Here is a 10,590-nt window from a genome sequence, read left to right as displayed (position 1 = left end):
AATTGTGCATTTACAATTCCAACATAGCAATCTTTTGGCCTAAATTAAAACTTTTGAGCACGTCAAATTGCTTATAACTGTTTGAAATTTACAAGATTTTATTTATAACTTAGGATCCACAAGCTTCAGCAAATGAAGATGACCATCTGATGACCAAAGGTATGAAGCGCAGTTACAAGGAAGTATTTATTCAGAGGACCCAGAACACACAAATGGGAGATCCCTCACAAAGGCAAATGCTCCAATTCTATGTTTATCTTTGTTGTCAGGAACTGGTCTTCTATTTATTTTTTTCCCAGGAGGTTTATTAGTAAATCACTACAAACATTGTAATGTAGGACTCCTGTCACATTTTAATTTAAATTTCCTTGATGGATATTTACTTTAAATTTTCTTGATATTCTAGCATATGCTTAAATGTAAGCTAACATTCTGAGTTCTAGTGAAATGCACTTAACGGCATAAATATTAGTTGAATCAAAAAATAGTTATTAAAGTTATATGATTATAATTATTATCTGGAATTTCTGTTTGGTTCTTCTTTTAACTCGTGGTCCTGATATAACCCCAAAAAACAAACTCATTGCCGTCCAGTAGATTCCGACTCACAGTGACAGAGTAGAGTAGTGGTTGATGGATTCGAACTGCCAACATTTGGGTTAGCAGCCGAGCTCTTAACTACTGCGCCACCAGGGCTCCTTGGTCTCGATACTAGAGTTTAATCTTTGCATTTCTAAAATGACCCCAGAACCCTGTAGGCAGTGTTGGTTTGAGGTTTGAGTTTATTCTTACCTTGTTACAAGTCACTTCATCATATCATGAAATGAGCATCAAATGTGCAATGATGAATTTACTTGAGCCTAATGACTCTTTCCCTTGCTTCTTTATTTTTTCCTGATTAATATACTTATATAAAGGAATTTTTCTTACCAGAAATAAGCAAATGAACTTTAAAAGGAAGAAAATATAATGAATTTCCGTCACTTGTGTCAATATTATTATTTATGGGCTGACTACTTATAAAACTTCAACCTAATACCATACTGCTACATTAATACTATTAAATATTATGCATTTAATGCAAATGAAGAGAAGCAGAAAGAGATAAAAAGAATTTATTCTGAGCAGAGGCAGGTTATCCAACAGGCAAGGTAAGCACGGTATAGATCATCTGTAGTGAACAATGTCACATTTTTTCACCACGTCAAAGATTCTGCTTCTAGGTATGGCTGGCATCTGTCTCTCTCCCAACCCCAGAGCACCTTCCTACAGAATCAAAGCCTCTTTTAAATTTTGCAATCCCAGAGAGGGACAGATTACCCAGTAAGCAAGGTAAGCATGGGCTTACTTGTGCTTATTTACTAGTCTGTAGTTCACAATTATTCACTACAGATTGGTAAGTGAGCATATGTAAGCCCATGCTTACCTTGCTTACTGGGTAACCCACCCCTGATTCTAAGATTCTTGGGAGGTTGTTTGACTTAATGATATAGGAGGCGTTACCTTCAGACAAAGATCTCCACCAATTACTGGCTCACCATGTAACTTGAACAAATTAATCTCTCTAACCCTGAGTGTCTTCAGCTACAAACAGGGAATACATTACAACCTAATTCAAGAGTTATTCATTCTGTTGTACATAGGGTCGCTATGAGTCGGAGCAAACTCGATGGCACCTAACAACAACAATCTATATCAAAGCATGGAATACGTTAAATGTAAAAAATCAAATCAAAGCAATGATCTGTTGTTATGCTCCGAAATAATCTTATCTATAAAAAGGAGATAATAATACTTAATTTCAAGGGATATTGTGAAGAATAAATAAGTTGATATAAACAAATGCCTAGAAAAATGCCTAGAACAAAATAATCAAGAAATTATAGCTATTATCAGCACTGGATTTATTACCATTGAAATAAGGTCATCTTTTACATGCTTATGTTTTAAAGTGCTTATGATTTGATGCGTTCTTGTGCTCATACTGGGCACCACATTTTTTAATCAGTTTGCAAGTATGAGTTAATAACTTAGATTAGTATTTCCCCAAGCTATTATTATTTGCAAGAATCCTGGTATTGCAGTGGTTAAGCACTCGGCTGCTAACCAAAAGGTGGGCAGTTTGAACCCACGAGCTGCTCCATGGGAGAAAGATGTGACAACCAGCTTCCGTAAAGATTACAATCTTGGGAACTCTATAGGGTAGCTCTACTCTGTGCTATAGGGTCACTATGAGTCATTTTTTTTTTTTTTTTTTTTTTTTTGTGCAGTAGCCAAATAAACTACTGCTTATTCAGTATTTTTATTTAAGTTGACTTCTCACGGTAAAAATCAATGTATTTCAAAAGACAACTTTCTATCACTATGATAAATGTAAAACCCATATGTTTTTAATACATATTAAAAAATACACAACTATTAGCATAGAAAACCAGCCAGAATCATCTTTCATACAACATTTTGAAAAACCCTATGTTACACCAATGGATTTCATGGTATGAAAGGTCAAGGAAGGTTTCACAAAGGAAGCAATTTTTAATAATTGAATTTTAAAGAATTATGAGAAATTAGCTTAATTGACAAAAGGATAGATTTCATAGAAAGATATAGAAATCACACATGCCAAGAAGAAATTAGTACAATGGAAAACAAATCTGAGTAACAGCAGAGAATCACGATGATAGAATGAAAGGTATAACAAACGCCCAACAGCTACACACAATTTATAGAAAAATTATTTCCCTTTTATTTGAATAATCTATGACGTACTTCAGAATTTTCTTGCTGCTTTTATTGAAAACAACAGGAGGAACACTATAGCTTATGAAATTGTAGAAATCAGTTGTGAATCTTACCCATGTGAGTTATCAAATGCAGAGAGTGTGAGTGAGTGCGTATTAGTACAGGGTGGTGTTTTGGCAAAAGTTGGCTGGAGCCAGAGAGGTGGAATGAAAAAAAGATAATAAAGTAGAAAGCAAAGCTCTGAATATCTAAGGGAAGAAAATACTTTTTCTGCAGGATATTGAATTGTACAAGTAGTTTGATGAGTCCTGTTTGCTCTCAAATTGACTTTATTCACCAGCACTTAGTGGCTGCTTTACCCATTTGACAGTGATGGGGGATAATTATGCATTTGCCCTACTGAACTGGTTTAAAATGTCACATTTCTTGAGATTTCCTGCAGCATGTCAGATTGTGTTGATTTTACTTCATTTTCCTCATGAGTGCTTTAAACTGTTGACCCAGCTCATGAATAGAGCAGCCCTTTTCTTCCTCCTGTGAAAAAGACAGGTTAAGAGTTGTCATTAGATATGCAGAAATCGAAGCATCTTGGTGCAGATGTAAGTGAATATTTTAAAGATAAAATCAACATTTTTTTTTTCTTTTTTCAAATTCTTCCACTGATACTGTGCAACATTTACTTCAGGTGAATTTAATCCATTAGTCTTGGCTTTTAATTGGTCTCTGAATATTCTCTAATATTTTATGTAATGAACTGTGATAGTAATTAAAAAATTTTTTCTCTCAGAAATGGAGAGAAGAAAATTTAGAAATTTTCTAATTCCAATTAGACCAGTCTGACATGGTGGTTAAGAACACAGTCTTAGCAATTTGTTCTGGGTTCAAAGCTCAGCTTCACTACTGTTAGCTATGTGACCTAAGCTAGTTTAATAATCTGAGACTCGGTTTCTTTGTCTGTAAAACGTAGAAAATAGTATCTACTTCTATGGAGATTTTATACACACACACATGCCCCAAACACATGAGTGTGTATATGTACATATATGTTTATACATGATTATTATTTTGGCAGAGTCCAAAAAAGTTGATAATATTTATTTAAATCAATATTATTACTTTGAGTTTTCTCTTTCAAAATGAAAATTGGAACATGACCTCTAATAGTTTTGGTAGCAAAACCATCTGGCATGCCAGATTCTCCTTGGGTCCTACTAACCTATCCAATCTATAACTAATTCCCAGAATTAACTCTTCACTCCAATTGGGCCAACATTACTTACCTGTCTTCCTCCACCTGTACCATCTCTGTGTCTGTTTCCATGCTATTTTTCATCTTCTCAGAAAGCCCTTCCTATTCCTCACTAACCATCTCACCACACAGATCTATTGTGCAAGGGGCCACCATGAGTCAGGGCCAGCTCAACAGCAGCTAACAATAATATTAATACCACACTCTTTTAATTACTTATATCTTTAATGTAGTATCTTTACATATAGTTAGGCAAATCACTCCACCTTCTTAAAAATTATCCTACCTGTTCTTGACCTTTAGGTCTTTCCTGTGAACATCAGGATTAGCTTGGCTGTTTTTAAAAAAAAAAAACAAACCTACAAAATTCCTTACTATTTTGAATGGAAGCTATTCTACTAAATTTTTGAATTGCTTATTACTGGTAGCAATAATACTGATAACAATACCATTTATTTTCCTGTGTGGAACTTGTATCTAGCAATCTTGCTGAACTCTTTTCCTAATTTAGATAATTTACATGTAGATTATCTTGAGTTTTATATATAAACAATACATTTCTCTGCACATGAGGGTAATTTTGTCTCTTTCTTTCCAAACTTTATACCTTTTTTTTTAGACCTTTCAGTACCATGCTGAGTAAAAATTGGGACATGATTTCAATGGAGAAATCTTCTAAAATTTTACCATTAAGTGTGATGATGGCTCATTGTTTTTGATAAATATCCATCACGTCAAGATAGTTCCCTTCTATTCCAAATAGGATAGAGCTTTTTATCAATATTAAATATTATTAAATATATTCTACCTCTATTGTGATGATCACATACTCTTTTTTATTCCTCTTTAGATTTGTTATGTGGTATATTCAGTGTTGTACTGGTAAATGTTTAACTTCTGGCTCTCCAGGAAAAAAAAAAGCTTTCTTTGTACATTTGCTGATTTTTATGGCATTAATATTCCCACCATGGCCAGTTTCAGGCTACCAGTGTGATGGCAACCAGCTTGCAAAATTTCTGAAAATTTGACAACCAGCTCTTGTGAGTTGGCTCCAGTACTTTGTTGGTTTCATTACTGTATTTCCTGAAGTTGACCCAACCATCCATGCATTCCCACTTCAACCCTAATTGGTAAAGTGATAAACACACACATATTTAATACACTGTTGAATTTTACTTACACTTATTTTATTCATAGTTTTTATATTTACATTAATATTTTTTCAAAATTTCTTTTTCTAGTACTCTTTTTGTCCAGTTTTTTTTTATGAAGGTTATTGCTATATGAGCGCTTTCATAACGCATAAATTTTAGCTCTTTACCTATCATTAGTGTTGTAAATTGTTTTCCAATTTTTTTAAATAAATTTCTAAAAATTTAAATTTTTGTTAGTTCTGTTGGACAGAAATTTTAATTTTTGAAACCAAATATGGTAATATTTTCCTTTATGATCTCTTTATATCACATCTAAACTTTGAAAGTACTCCTCAAACCTTGAAACTTAATAAAATATTTATTTACATTTTCTTCTAGCTTTTTCATGGTTTAAAAATATTTGATATTGTAATTTCTTCAGGATTATTTTTGAGGTATGGGGTAAAGTGAGTGCATAAACTGATTTTCCAAGTCCCTAATCAGAATCTTAAGAGAATGATAAAAATTCTTTTCCCCAATAGATTTTTTTAGCCATTTTTAAGATGAACCTTTAAAAATTTTTGTTTACTCTTAGTAAAACCCATCTCACAGGTTTTCACTAATATAACATGATTATTTTACATTTAAACAACTTTTTTAAAGTTTTGAAATTAGTAAACTGGCTTTGAACAACATTATATATATGAGCAACAAAATAAAATTTATAGATTTTTTTCACATAAGGTAGGTGTTTGATAAGAATTATAAAATTTAAAATGTAGATAATCATCAAGTTAATTATGACTTGCTATATGCAAAATATTTGACTTATTAATTTTTCCAATACAAATTTGTTTCATCAATGTATTGCAGAAAAGTTTTCTTGAGAAATAGAATTCTATTCTTCAATTATCACTCATGAAGAAGATTTACTTCAACTATCACTATGAGAAAGACTTTCCAGAAAACAAGAACTCCTGAGAGAGAACTCAGGAAAATGGTTTTCTCTGCACAATTCTGTAAGTGCATTTTCTCTGTTAGCTTTTATTCAAAGTTTAGTAATAAAAATTTGAAGAATTAAAGTTTATAGTGCTTTTGAGAAATTTTTATTTCCAAAATGATTCTTTTTCATTATTGTTAATTAGGGGTTAATTTTTTGTCTTATTCCACAGTATATTGAAACCCATTGGGCAATATACACTATTTCAAATTCAAATTTGAATTGCTTCATTCTATTATAGTTTACAAAATCAAAAGTTAATGTTGTTTTTATTATAGCTAACTGTTGAGTTAGCTCCAACTCACGGCAACCTTATGTAGAACAGAACAAAACATTGCCTGGTCCTGTGCCACCTTCATGATTGTTGGTATGTTTGAGTCCACTATTGCGGTTATTGTGTCAAATTTTAAAATTATTCACATCCCTAGCAGAGCTGACTTTCTGTTTAGGTCTTCACAGAGACAAACCCTGCCTATGGGTCAAGTCCTTGAATTTAACATAACCTGTTGTAATGGGACTCACGTTGGTAATTTCTTATTGACCTCCCACATAGTTTTTATGATCATTTTGTATTTCCAAACACATTTAGAAAGACCCAGTTTAGACTATTTCAGAGTGTGAAAATCACTTTGAAGTTTTGGAAAATATCCATTATGGCAACTAAACAATCCTTTGTTGTTTTGCGGTATTGTTTGTAATCTATTCCATGACCATAGACAATAGATGTATGGGCAGTCATCAAGATACCGCCCAGATTTCTGCTTTCCAAAATAAATGAGCCTCCTGGCTCCTTTAACTTTCCCTAAGGACATTATCAATAATCTGTGTGACGTTCTGTTTAACCTTTCTCTAACTTTTCAAGTCACTTATTAACAGTGAGGCAAGAAGTGGACATTGTGTTTGGAAAAGAATTTGACAGCACTGACTTTGTTTTTGTTTTACAAGAATGGCATATATAATATCCATTTCTCTAGAGGTCAAACCCTCGGTAAGGGCAGCCATCCAAAACACAGCCACTAACCACAATAGACCTCTAATCAGCAAAAAGCCATCCTGGAACTGTAAAGAAATTGCCCCTTTGAATAAGTAAGTAAAAAAAATCCTCTAAGGAATGAGAAAACCAAGCTAATGAGGGAATTGATTGTGTGGTAAAAGCCTTCATCTTTTTGTTCTGTTTTTTTGTGTCTCCCCCTTGGAGTTGCATTATTTTCATTATCCCTGCCATATGCTGTACTGGCCTAGCCTTAGTTGACAACAACACATCCATTTTCTTTTTCCCTTAGCGCTACTGAAAGAGTTAAACATTTTTTAAAGGAAAAGTAATGAAAAGTAAGCAAGAAAAAAATACACAAAAGAGATGTAAGCAGTATGAAAATAACCAATATTGCAAAGTACAAATTTTGGTATCTAAGAAAACCATATGCTAACCATAAAATGCTTGATGTAGGCCTGGGCTCCTTTTCTATCTCAGATTCTTGGTCTCCACCCAAATGCCTATATAAGTGATGTCTTCTCAATCCTCCTTGTTTCCCTTCTCTCAAGAAAAAAGGCTGTGCCAAGAACATTAGTCACTCTAAAGTCAAGTGTAGCCCTGGGTGGAACCAATGTGGACGAGTTCAATGCACCCAAAAGAGAATGACTTTCAAGTACGTACCTCATGCAGAGGTACAAAGCAACAGCCACATCAGTCATTTTGCCTTCTCTTGGTCTTCCCCTCTCTAGGAAAGAGAAAAATCTCCTCTTTTCTTAGACAATTTCATCAGTTCAGGCAGCAGATGAGGAATGACTGATGACAAGAACTCTCCTGTGTGCTACTGTGGAGATGGGAGACAAAAACAAACAAACAAAAAAATCACTTGCTAGGCTCAGAGGACATCACTGTACTAAAGCACAGGATGATAATTTCTATTCATAAAAATTCTTAGTTTTCAAGAAAGAGTTAAATAGTTGAAGTAGTTCTCAACCAGAGGGATTTTGCCCTTCAGGGGCCCTAATGGCATAGTGGTTAAGCTTTTGGCTGTTAATCAAAAGGTCAGCAGTACAAATCCACCAACTGCTCCTCGGAAACCCTATGGGGCAGTTCTACTCTGTCCTATATGCTCCCTATTAGTCAGAAAGGATTTAGCTTGGTTTTTTGGGGGAGACATTTTTATTGTCATGACCTTGGGTGCGGGGGGCTGCTACTGGAGTGCAGTGGGTAGAGGCCAGGGATGCTGAAAAACATAATACAAAACAACAAAGAAGTATCCAATAAAAAATGTCTATAGTGCTGAGGCTGAGAAACCATGCATTAAAACATTAGAAGGCTAATAAAATTTAAATACAGTTTTAGAGATTGCTATTTAAAAACAGTTATATATGTTAAAGTTTTAAAGTCTAAAGTCTAAAGGAGTAAATTTTAGTTACTTAGAAATGAGGTTACTAAGTCGTAGTAACCTATCTGTCAGTTTGTCATACTGTAGTGGCTTGCATGGTGCTATGATGCTGGAACCTATGCCACCAGTATTTCAAATATTAGCAGGGTCACCCATGGTAGACAAGTTCCAGCAGTGCTTCCAAACTATGACAGACTAGGAAGAAAGGTTTGGCAATCTTCTTCCAAAAGTTAGCAAATGGAAATCCTATAGATCACACAGAATATTGTCTGACATAGAGTTGGAAGATGAGCCTCTGAAAACACACAGTGGCCACAATAATGGACTCGAGCATGCCAATGATTGTGAAGATGGAACAAGACTGGGCAACATTTTGTTCTGTTGTACTTGGGGTTGCCATGAGTCAAAGCTGACTTAACAGCAACTAACAACAACATGATACAATTAAATAAGTATCCTTTATAATGGAAATGAAACATCTTTATCCTCTAAATTTTCTAAACATCCATGTATACATTATGAATTTAGTGAATACATCTAGAAATTTTGATGAAAATTAGGGGGAAAATGTTTGTTAATGAAGTCTTTTGTAAAGCATTTTATGTCGTGTAATCAGTTAATTGAGGATTCACAAATTTTTGAGGAGTAAACATGAAATGGTTATACTTTTTCCAATAACTGTCCCCTTGACTGGCTTGATAGTGGCTCCTTGACAGCCAGCTGGTCCAGATTCACTATTTTTTGTGTTTTTGGTTATTAGAACAGTCTTATTCTGGTATATGACTAAGTCCTTGTTATGGATTGAATTGTGTCTCCAAAAATATGTGTTGTAAATCCTAACCCCTGTATCTGTGGTTATAATCCCGTTTGAGAAAGGGTTTTCTTAGTTATGTTAATGAGATAGCATTAGTGTAGGGTGTGTTGTAAATCAATCTCTTTTCGGATATAAAAGAGCTTAAACAAGCAAGCAAGAGAAGAAGAGATGGAGGAAGATCGATGCCAAATCACGTGGAGATTTCCAAGGAACCAGAAAACAAGCTGAAGAGACAAGGACCTTCCCCATAGCCGACAGAGAAAAAAAGACTTACCTAGAGTTAGCACCCTGATTTTAGACTTCTAGCCTCCTAATCTATGAGAAAATAAATTTACGTTTGTTAACTACCATCTGTGGTAGTTCTGTTACTGCAGCACTAGAAAACTAAGGCAGAATTTGGTACCAGAAGAGTGGAGTGCTGCTCTAACAGATACCTAAAATGTGAAAGTGGTTTTGGAATTGAGTAATGCACAGAGGCTGGAAGAGTTTTAATGTGCTTAATAGTAAAAGCCTAGATTACTTTGAAGAGACTATTGGTAGAATTATGGACATCAAAGACTATTCTGGTGAGGGCTTCAAAGGAAGTGAGAAGAGCTATAGAGAAAGTCTCTATGGTCTTAGAGAATATACATGGTGCCAGCAACAGAACGTTGCTAGAAATGTGGATATTAAATGTGCTTCTGATGAGGCTTTAAAAGAAAATGATGAACATTTGATTGGACAATAGAGGAAGGGCAATGCTTTTTATGCAGTAGCAAACAACTTGTCTGAATTGTGTCCGAATGTTTGGTGGAAGGTAGAACTTGTAAGTGATGAACTTGAGTATCTGGCTGAGGAGATTTCTAAGCATGATCTTAAAGGGGCTGCGTGGTTTCTCCTTGCAGCTTTTAGTAAAACGTGAGAGGAAAGAGATGAACTTAAAAAATGAACTGTGCAACGGCCGTTTGAAACCAGCCCTGCACTCATTACTGACCCTCACTGTGGCTGTAGTAAGTGCCACAAACCACCCCAATATCATGAAAGGTGAAAAGCTCGTCATCCAAGAAGCTCAACGAACCTCATATAGGATAGACCTCAAAAGAAAATCACCAAGGCATATCGTAATCACACTTGCCAAAACCAAAGACAAACAAAGAATCCTGACAGCAGCTCATGAAAAACAAGAAGTCACATACAGAGGAGAAACGATAAGACTAAGCTCAGATTATTTGGCAGAAACCATGCAGGCAAGAAGGCAATGGGATGACATATAAAACCTTGAAAGAAAAAAATTGCCA

The sequence above is a fragment of the Trichechus manatus genome, unplaced genomic scaffold (assembly GCF_000243295.1).
Source record: "Trichechus manatus latirostris isolate Lorelei unplaced genomic scaffold, TriManLat1.0 scaffold00098, whole genome shotgun sequence".
NCBI lineage: Eukaryota > Metazoa > Chordata > Mammalia > Sirenia > Trichechidae > Trichechus > Trichechus manatus.
This window is presented reverse-complemented; position numbering follows the sequence as displayed.